This window comes from Urocampus carinirostris, chromosome 6 (assembly GCF_059441175.1).
Source record: "Urocampus carinirostris isolate Australia breed hairy pipefish chromosome 6, RoL_Ucar_1.0, whole genome shotgun sequence".
Lineage (NCBI taxonomy): Eukaryota > Metazoa > Chordata > Actinopteri > Syngnathiformes > Syngnathidae > Urocampus > Urocampus carinirostris.
In genome coordinates, this window is record NC_142354.1 from 16,561,012 (window position 1) to 16,572,115 (window position 11,104).

The following is an 11,104-nucleotide window of genomic DNA, read 5'->3' on the forward strand; positions in this document are numbered from 1 at the left end:
GTGTTGAACCTCCGGGTGTCAGTGTTGTTTCAGTTGTAAGGTTTGGTTCTGTAGATGAATGAACAGTGGTTGATGATGGTTCACTGCTGGTTAGAGAGGACTCTGTTGTTTCCAGATCCATTGTTGTTCTATCTTCAGGCGAAGTGTAGGTTGCCTGAGGGGTAGATGTTTCAATTGATGTAAATAAATCTGTGCTTGTGGTAGCTGTCACAAATTCAGTCTGGGGCTCTGAGGATGCTTGTGGTGTACTTGTGGATTCCAGTCTGGTTAACTCGGTGCTAAACATGTAAGGTGTTGAACCTCCCGGCCTCAGTGTTGTTTCAGTTGTAAGGTTTGGTTCTGTAGATGAATGAACAGTGGTTGACGACGGTTCACTGCTGGTTAGAGAGGACTCTGTTGTTTCCAGACCCATTGTTGTTCTATCTTCAGGCGAAGTGTAGGTTGCCTGAGGGGTAGATGTTTCAATTGATGTAAATAAATCGGTGCTTGTGGTAGCTGTCACAAATGCAGTCTGGGGCTCTGAGGATGCTTGTGGTGTACTTGTGGATTCCAGACTGGTTAACTCGGTGCTAAACATGTAAGGTGTTGAACCTCCGGGTGTCAGTGTTGTTTCAGTTGTAAGGTTTGGTTCTGTAGATGAATGAACAGTGGTTGATGATGGTTCACTGCTGGTTAGAGAGGACTCTGTTGTTTCCAGATCCATTGTTGTTCTATCTTCAGGCGAAGTGTAGGTTGCCTGAGGGGTAGATTTTTCAATTGATGTAAATAAATCGGTGCTTGTGGTTGCTGTCACAAATGCAGTCTGGGGCTCTGAGGATGCTTGTCGTGTACTTGTGGATTCCAGACTGGTTGACTCGGTGCTAAACATGTAAGGTGTTGAACCTCCGGGTGTCAGTGTTGTTTCAGTTGTAAGGTTTGGTTCTGTAGATGAATGAACAGTGGTTGACGATGGTTCACTGCTGGTTAGAGAGGACTCTGTTGTTTCCAGACCCATTGTTGTTCTATCTTCAGGCGAAGTGTAGGTTGCCTGAGGGGTAGATGTTTCAATTGATGTAAATAAATCGGTGCTTGTGGTTGCTGTCACAAATGCAGTCTGGGGCTCTGAGGATGCTTGTGGTGTACTTGTGGATTCCAGACTGGTTAACTCGGTGCTAAACATGTAAGGTGTTGAACCTCCGGGTGTCAGTGTTGTTTCAGTTGTAAGGTTTGGTTCTGTAGATGAATGAACAGTGGTTGACGATGGTTCACTGCTGGTTAGAGAGGACTCTGTTGTTTCCAGACCCATTGTTGTTCTATCTTCAGGCGAAGTGTAGGTTGCCTGAGGGGTAGATGTTTCAATTGATGTAAATAAATCGGTGCTTGTGGTAGCTGTCACAATCTCAGTCTGGGGCTCTGAGGATGCTTGTGGTGTACTTGTGGATTCCAGACTGGTTAACTCGGTGCTAAACATGTAAGGTGTTGAACCTCCGGGTGTCAGTGTTGTTTCAGTTGTAAGGTTTGGTTCTGTAGATGAATGAACAGTGGTTGATGATGGTTCACTGCTGGTTAGAGAGGACTCTGTTGTTTCCAGATCCATTGTTGTTCTATCTTCAGGCGAAGTGTAGGTTGCCTGAGGGGTAGATGTTTCAATTGATGTAAATAAATCGGTGATTGTGGTAGCTGTCACAAATTCAGTCTGGGGCTCTGAGGATGATTGTGGTGTACTTGTGTATTCCAGACTGGTTAACTCGGTGCTAAACATGTAAGGTGTTGAACCTCTGGGTGTCAGTGTTGTTTCAGTTGTAAGGTTTGGTTCTGTAGATGAATGAACAGTGGTTGACGACGGTTCACTGCTGGTTGGAGAGGACTCTGTTGTTTCCAGACCCATTGTTGTTCTATCTTCAGGCGAAGTGTAGGTAGCCTGAGGGGTAGATGTTTCAATTGATGTAAATAAATCGGTGCTTGTGGTAGCTGTCACAAATGCAGTCTGGGGCTCTGAGGATGCTTGTGGTGTACTTGTGGATTCCAGACTGGTTAACTCGGTGCTAAACATGTAAGGTGTTGAACCTCCGGGTGTCAGTGTTGTTTCAGTTGTAAGGTTTGGTTCTGTAGATGAATGAACAGTGGTTGATGATGGTTCACTGCTGGTTAGAGAGGACTCTGTGGTTTCCAGACCCATTGTTGTTCTATCTTCAGGCGACGTGTAGGTTGCCTGAGGGGTAGATGTTTCAATTGATGTAAATAAATCGGTGCTTGTGGTAGCTGTCACAAATGCAGTCTGGGGCTCTGAGGATGCTTGTGGTGTACTTGTGGATTCCAGACTGGTTAACTCGGTGCTAAACATGTAAGGTGTTGAACCTCCGGGTGTCAGTGTTGTTTCAGTAGTAAGGTTTGGTTCTGTAGATGAATGAAAAGTGGTTGACGATGGTTCACTGCTGCTTAGAGAGGACTCTGTTGTTTCCAGATCCATTGTTGTTCTATCTTCAGGCGAAGTGTAGGTTGCCTGAGGGGTAGATGTTTCAATTGATGTAAATAAATCGGTGCTTGTGGTAGCTGTCACAAATTCAGTCTGGGGCTCTGAGGATGCTTGTGGTGTACTTGTGTATTCCAGACTGGTTAACTCGGTGCTAAACATGTAAGGTGTTGAACCTCCGAGTGTCAGTGTTGTTTCAGTTGTAAGGTTTGGTTCTGTAGATGAATGAACAGTGGTTGATGATGGTTCACTGCTGGTTAGAGAGGACTCTGTTGTTTCCAGATCCATTGTTGTTCTATCTTCAGGCGAAGTGTAAGTTCCCTGAGGGGTAGATGTTTCAATTGATGTAAATAAATCGGTGCTTGTGGTTGCTGTCACAAATGCAGTCTGGGGCTCTGAGGATGATTGTGGTGTACTTGTGGATTCCAGTCTGGTTAACTCGGTGCTAAACATGTAAGGTGTTGAACCTCCCGGCCTCAGTGTTGTTTCAGTTGTAAGGTTTGGTTCTGTAGATGAATGAGCAGTGGTTGACGACGGTTCACTGCTGGTTAGAGAGGACTCTGTTGTTTCCAGACCCATTGTTGTTCTATCTTCAGGCGAAGTGTAGGTTGCCTGAGGGGTAGATGTTTCAATTGATGTAAATAAATCGGTGTTTGTGGTAGCTGTCACAAATGCAGTCTGGGGCTCTGAGGATGCTTGTGGTGTACTTGTGGATTCCAGACTGGTTAACTCGGTGCTAAACATGTAAGGTGTTGAACCTCCGGGTGTCATTGTTGTTTCAGTTGTAAGGTTTGGTTCTGTAGATGAATGAACAGTGGATGACGATGGTTCACTGCTGGTTAGAGAGGACTCTGTTGTTTCCAGATCCATTGTTGTTCTATCTTCAGGCGAAGTGTAGGTTGCCTGAGGGGTAGATTTTTCAATTGATGTAAATAAATCGGTGCTTGTGGTAGCTGTCACAAATTCAGTCTGGGGCTCTGAGGATGCTTGTGGTGTACTTGTGGATTCCAGACTGGTTAACTCGGTGCTAAACATGTAAGGTGTTGAACCTCCGGGTGTCAGTGTTGTTTCAGTTGTAAGGTTTGGTTCTGTAGATGAATGAACAGTGGGTGATGATGGTTCACTGCTGGTTAGAGAGGACTCTGTTGTTTCCAGATCCATTGTTGTTCTATCTTCAGGCGAAGTGTAGGTTGCCTGAGGGGTAGATGTTTCAATTGATGTAAATAAATCGGTGCTTGTGGTTGCTGTCACAAATGCAGTCTGGGGCTCTGAGAATGCTTGTGGTGTACTTGTGGATTCCAGACTGGTTAACTCGGTGCTAAACATGTAAGGTGTTGAACCTCTGGGTGTCAGTGTTGTTTCAGTTGTAAGGTTTGGTTCTGTAGATGAATGAACAGTGGTTGACGATGGTTCACTGCTGGTTAGAGAGGACTCTGTTGTTTCCAGACCCATTGTTGTTCTATCTTCAGGCGAAGTGTAGGTTGCCTGAGGGGTAGATGTTTCAATTGATGTAAATAAATCGGTGCTTGTGGTTGCTGTCACAAATGCAGTCTGGGGCTCTGAGGATGCTTGTGGTGTACTTGTGGATTCCAGACTGGTTAACTCGGTGCTAAACATGTAAGGTGTTGAACCTCCGGGTGTCAGTGTTGTTTCAGTTGTAAGGTTTGGTTCTGTAGATGAATGAACAGTGGTTGACGATGGTTCACTGCTGGTTAGAGAGGACTCTGTTGTTTCCAGACCCATTGTTGTTCTATCTTCAGGCGAAGTGTAGGTTGCCTGAGGGGTAGATGTTTCAATTGATGTAAATAAATCGGTGCTTGTGGTAGCTGTCACAATCTCAGTCTGGGGCTCTGAGGATGCTTGTGGTGTACTTGTGGATTCCAGACTGGTTAACTCGGTGCTAAACATGTAAGGTGTTGAACCTCCGGGTGTCAGTGTTGTTTCAGTTGTAAGGTTTGGTTCTGTAGATGAATGAACAGTGGTTGACGACGGTTCACTGCTGGTTAGAGAGGACTCTGTTGTTTCCAGACCCATTGTTGTTCTATCTTCAGGCGAAGTGTAGGTTGCCTGAGGGGTAGATGTTTCAATTGATGTAAATAAATCGGTGCTTGTGGTAGCTGTCACAATCTCAGTCTGGGGCTCTGAGGATGCTTGTGGTGTACTTGTGGATTCCAGACTGGTTGACTCGGTGCTAAACATGTAAGGTGTTGAACCTCCGGGTGTCAGTGTTGTTTCAGTTGTAAGGTTTGGTTCTGTAGATGAATGAACAGTGGTTGACGATGGTTCACTGCTGGTTGGAGAGGACTCTGTTGTTTCCAGACCCATTGTTGTTCTATCTTCAGGCGACGTGTAGGTTGCCTGAGGGGTAGATGTTTCAATTGATGTAAATAAATCGGTGCTTGTGGTAGCTGTCACAAATGCAGTCTGGGGCTCTGAGGATGCTTGTGGTGTACTTGTGGATTCCAGACTGGTTAACTCGGTGCTAAACATGTAAGGTGTTGAACCTCCGGGTGTCAGTGTTGTTTCAGTTGTAAGGTTTGGTTCTGTAGATGAATGAACAGTGGTTGACGATGGTTCACTGCTGCTTAGAGAGGACTCTGTTGTTTCCAGACCCATTGTTGTTCTATCTTCAGGCGAAGTGTAGGTTGCCTGAGGGGTAGATGTTTCAATTGATGTAAATAAATCGGTGCTTGTGGTAGCTGTCACAAATTCAGTCTGGGGCTCTGAGGATGCTTGTGGTGTACTTGTGGATTCCAGACTGGTTAACTCGGTGCTAAACATGTAAGGTGTTGAACCTCCGGGTGTCAGTGTTGTTTCAGCTGTAAGGTTTGGTTCTGTAGATGAATGAACAGTGGTTGATGATGGTTCACTGCTGGTTAGAGAGGACTCTGTTGTTTCCAGATCCATTGTTGTTCTATCTTCAGGCGAAGTGTAGGTTGCCTGAGGGGTAGATGTTTCAATTGATGTAAATAAATCGGTGCTTGTGGTAGCTGTCACAAATTCAGTCTGGGGCTCTGAGGATGCTTGTGGTGTACTTGTGGATTCCAGACTGGTTAACTCGGTGCTAAACATGTAAGGTGTTGAACCTCCGGGTGTCAGTGTTGTTTCAGTTGTAAGGTTTGGTTCTGTAGATGAATGAACAGTGGTTGATGATGGTTCACTGCTGGTTAGAGAGGACTCTGTTGTTTCCAGATCCATTGTTGTTCTATCTTCAGGCGAAGTGTAGGTTGCCTGAGGGGTAGATGTTTCAATTGATGTAAATAAATCTGTGCTTGTGGTTGCTGTCACAAATGCAGTCTGGGGCTCTGAGGATGCTTGTGGTGTACTTGTGGAATCCAGACTGGTTAACTCGGTGCTAAACATGTAAGGTGTTGAACTTCCGGGTGTCAGTGTTGTTTCAGTTGTAAGGTTTGGTTCTGTAGATGAATGAACAGTGGTTGATGATGGTTCACTGCTGGTTGGAGAGGACTCTGTTGTTTCCAGATCCATTGTTGTTCTATCTTCAGGCGAAGTGTAGGTTGCCTGAGGGGTAGATGTTTCAATTGATGTAAATAAATCGGTGCTTGTGGTTGCTGTCACAAATGCAGTCTGGGGCTCTGAGGATGCTTGTGGTGTACTTGTGGATTCCAGACTGGTTAACTCGGTGCTAAACATGTAAGGTGTTGAACCTCTGGGTGTCAGTGTTGTTTCAGTTGTAAGGTTTGGTTCTGTAGATGAATGAACAGTGGTTGACGATGGTTCACTGCTGGTTAGAGAGGACTCTGTTGTTTCCAGACCCATTGTTGTTCTATCTTCAGGCGAAGTGTAGGTTGCCTGAGGGGTAGATGTTTCAATTGATGTAAATAAATCGGTGCTTGTGGTTGCTGTCACAAATGCAGTCTGGGGCTCTGAGGATGCTTGTGGTGTACTTGTGGATTCCAGACTGGTTAACTCGGTGCTAAACATGTAAGGTGTTGAACCTCCGGGTGTCAGTGTTGTTTCAGTTGTAAGGTTTGGTTCTGTAGATGAATGAACAGTGGTTGACGATGGTTCACTGCTGGTTAGAGAGGACTCTGTTGTTTCCAGACACATTGTTGTTCTATCTTCAGGCGAAGTGTAGGTTGCCTGAGGGGTAGATGTTTCAATTGATGTAAATAAATCGGTGCTTGTGGTAGCTGTCACAATCTCAGTCTGGGGCTCTGAGGATGCTTGTGGTGTACTTGTGGATTCCAGACTGGTTAACTCGGTGCTAAACATGTAAGGTGTTGAACCTCCGGGTGTCAGTGTTGTTTCAGTTGTAAGGTTTGGTTCTGTAGATGAATGAACAGTGGTTGATGATGGTTCACTGCTGGTTAGAGAGGACTCTGTTGTTTCCAGATCCATTGTTGTTCTATCTTCAGGCGAAGTGTAGGTTGCCTGAGGGGTAGATGTTTCAATTGATGTAAATAAATCGGTGATTGTGGTAGCTGTCACAAATTCAGTCTGGGGCTCTGAGGATGATTGTGGTGTACTTGTGTATTCCAGACTGGTTAACTCGGTGCTAAACATGTAAGGTGTTGAACCTCTGGGTGTCAGTGTTGTTTCAGTTGTAAGGTTTGGTTCTGTAGATGAATGAACAGTGGTTGACGACGGTTCACTGCTGGTTAGAGAGGACTCTGTTGTTTCCAGACCCATTGTTGTTCTATCTTCAGGCGAAGTGTAGGTTGCCTGAGGGGTAGATGTTTCAATTGATGTAAATAAATCGGTGCTTGTGGTAGCTGTCACAAATGCAGTCTGGGGCTCTGAGGATGCTTGTGGTGTACTTGTGGATTCCAGACTGGTTAACTCGGTGCTAAACATGTAAGGTGTTGAACCTCCGGGTGTCAGTGTTGTTTCAGTTGTAAGGTTTGGTTCTGTAGATGAATGAACAGTGGTTGATGATGGTTCACTGCTGGTTAGAGAGGACTCTGTTGTTTCCAGATCCATTGTTGTTCTATCTTCAGGCGAAGTGTAGGTTGCCTGAGGGGTAGATTTTTCAATTGATGTAAATAAATCGGTGCTTCTGGTTGCTGTCACAAATGCAGTTTGGGGCTCTGAGGATGCTTGTGGTGTACTTGTGGATTCCAGACTGGTTGACTCGGTGCTAAACATGTAAGGTGTTGAACCTCCGGGTGTCAGTGTTGTTTCAGTTGTAAGGTTTGGTTCTGTAGATGAATGAACAGTGGTTGACGATGGTTCACTGCTGGTTGGAGAGGACTCTGTTGTTTCCAGACCCATTGTTGTTCTATCTTCAGGCGACGTGTAGGTTGCCTGAGGGGTAGATGTTTCAATTGATGTAAATAAATCGGTGCTTGTGGTAGCTGTCACAAATGCAGTCTGGGGCTCTGAGGATGCTTGTGGTGTACTTGTGGATTCCAGACTGGTTAACTCGGTGCTAAACATGTAAGGTGTTGAACCTCCGGGTGTCAGTGTTGTTTCAGTTGTAAGGTTTGGTTCTGTAGATGAATGAACAGTGGTTGACGATGGTTCACTGCTGCTTAGAGAGGACTCTGTTGTTTCCAGACCCATTGTTGTTCTATCTTCAGGCGAAGTGTAGGTTGCCTGAGGGGTAGATGTTTCAATTGATGTAAATAAATCGGTGCTTGTGGTAGCTGTCACAAATTCAGTCTGGGGCTCTGAGGATGCTTGTGGTGTACTTGTGGATTCCAGACTGGTTAACTCGGTGCTAAACATGTAAGGTGTTGAACCTCCGGGTGTCAGTGTTGTTTCAGCTGTAAGGTTTGGTTCTGTAGATGAATGAACAGTGGTTGATGATGGTTCACTGCTGGTTAGAGAGGACTCTGTTGTTTCCAGATCCATTGTTGTTCTATCTTCAGGCGAAGTGTAGGTTGCCTGAGGGGTAGATGTTTCAATTGATGTAAATAAATCGGTGCTTGTGGTAGCTGTCACAAATTCAGTCTGGGGCTCTGAGGATTCTTGTGGTGTACTTGTGGATTCCAGACTGGTTAACTCGGTGCTAAACATGTAAGGTGTTGAACCTCCGGGTGTCAGTGTTGTTTCAGTTGTAAGGTTTGGTTCTGTAGATGAATGAACAGTGGTTGATGATGGTTCACTGCTGGTTAGAGAGGACTCTGTTGTTTCCAGATCCATTGTTGTTCTATCTTCAGGCGAAGTGTAGGTTGCCTGAGGGGTAGATGTTTCAATTGATGTAAATAAATCGGTGCTTGTGGTTGCTGTCACAAATGCAGTCTGGGGCTCTGAGGATGCTTGTGGTGTACTTGTGGAATCCAGACTGGTTAACTCGGTGCTAAACATGTAAGGTGTTGAACTTCCGGGTGTCAGTGTTGTTTCAGTTGTAAGGTTTGGTTCTGTAGATGAATGAACAGTGGTTGATGATGGTTCACTGCTGGTTGGAGAGGACTCTGTTGTTTCCAGATCCATTGTTGTTCTATCTTCAGGCGAAGTATAGGTTGCCTGAGGGGTAGATGTTTCAATTGATGTAAATAAATCGGTGCTTGTGGTTGCTGTCACAAATGCAGTCTGGGGCTCTGAGGATGCTTGTGGTGTACTTGTGGATTCCAGACTGGTTAACTCGGTGCTAAACATGTAAGGTGTTGAACCTCCGGGTGTCAGTGTTGTTTCAGTTGTAAGGTTTGGTTCTGTAGATGAATGAACAGTGGTTGACGATGGTTCACTCCTTGTTAGAGAAGACTCTGTTGTTTCCAGATCCATTGTTGTTCTATCTTCAGGCGACGTGTAGGTTGCCTGAGGGGTAGATGTTTCAATTGATGTAAATAAATCGGTGCTTGTGGTAGCTGTCACAAATGCAGTCTGGGGCTCTGAGGATGCTTGTGGGGTACTTGTGGATTCCAGACTGGTTAACTCGGTGCTAAACATGTAAGGTGTTGAACCTCCAGGTGTCAGTGTTGTTTCAGTTGTAAGGTTTGGTTCTGTAGATGAATGAACAGTGGTTGACGATGGTTCACTGCTGGTTGGAGAGGACTCTGTTGTTTCCAGATCCATTGTTGTTCTATCTTCAGGCGAAGTGTAGGTTGCCTGAGGGGTAGATGTTTCAATTGATGTAAATAAATCGGTGCTTGTGGTTGCTGTCACAAATGCAGTCTGGGGCTCTGAGGATGCTTGTGGTGTACTTGTGGATTCCAGACTGGTTAACTCGGTGCTAAACATGTAAGGTGTTGAACCTCCGGGTGTCAGTGTTGTTTCAGTTGTAAGGTTTGGTTCTGTAGATGAATGAACAGTGGTTGACGATGGTTCACTGCTGGTTAGAGAGGCCTCTGTTGTTTCCAGACCCATTGTTGTTCTATCTTCAGGCGAAGTGTAGGTTGCCTGAGGGGTAGATGTTTCAATTGATGTAAATAAATCGGTGCTTGTGGTAGCTGTCACAAATTCAGTCTGGGGCTCTGAGGATGCTTGTGGTGTACTTGTGGATTCCAGACAGGTTAACTCGGTGCTAAACATGTAAGGTGTTGAACCTCCGGGTGTCAGTGTTGTTTCAGTTGTAAGGTTTGGTTCTGTAGATGAATGAACAGTGGTTGATGATGGTTCACTGCTGGTTAGAGAGGACTCTGTTGTTTCCAGATCCATTGTTGTTCTATCTTCAGGCGAAGTGTAGGTTGCGTGAGGGGTAGATGTTTCAATTGATGTAAATAAATCGGTGCTTGTGGTTGCTGTCACAAATGCAGTCTGGGGCTCTGAGGATGCTTGTGGTGTACTTGTGGATTCCAGACTGGTTAACTCGGTGCTAAACATGTAAGGTGTTGAACCTCCGGGTGTCAGTGTTGTTTCAGTTGTAAGGTTTGGTTCTGTAGATGAATGAACAGTGGTTGACGATGGTTCACTGCTGGTTAGAGAGGCCTCTGTTGTTTCCAGACCCATTGTTGTTCTATCTTCAGGCGAAGTGTAGGTTGCCTGAGGGGTAGATGTTTCAATTGATGTAAATAAATCGGTGCTTGTGGTAGCTGTCACAAATTCAGTCTGGGGCTCTGAGGATGCTTGTGGTGTACTTGTGGATTCCAGACTGGTTAACTCGGTGCTAAACATGTAAGGTGTTGAACCTCCGGGTGTCAGTGTTGTTTCAGTTGTAAGGTTTGGTTCTGTAGATGAATGAACAGTGGTTGATGATGGTTCACTGCTGGTTAGAGAGGACTCTGTTGTTTCCAGATCCATTGTTGTTCTATCTTCAGGCGAAGTGTAGGTTGCGTGAGGGGTAGATGTTTCAATTGATGTAAATAAATCGGTGCTTGTGGTTGCTGTCACAAATGCAGTCTGGGGCTCTGAGGATGCTTGTGGTGTACTTGTGGATTCCAGGCTGGTTAACTCGGTGCTAAACATGTAAGGTGTTGAACCTCCGGGTGTCAGTGTTGTTTCAGTTGTAAGGTTTGGTTCTGTAGATGAATGAACAGTGGTTGACGATGGTTCACTGCTGGTTAGAGAGGACTCTGTTGTTTCCAGACCCATTGTTGTTCTATCTTCAGGCGAAGTGTAGGTTGCCTGAGGGGTAGATGTTTCAATTGATGTAAATAAATCGGTGCTTGTGGTAGCTGTCACAAATTCAGTCTGGGGCTCTGAGGATGCTTGTGGTGTACTTGTGGATTCCAGACTGGTTAACTCGGTGCTAAACATGTAAGGTGTTGAACCTCCGGGTGTCAGTGTTGTTTCAGTTGTAAGGTTTGG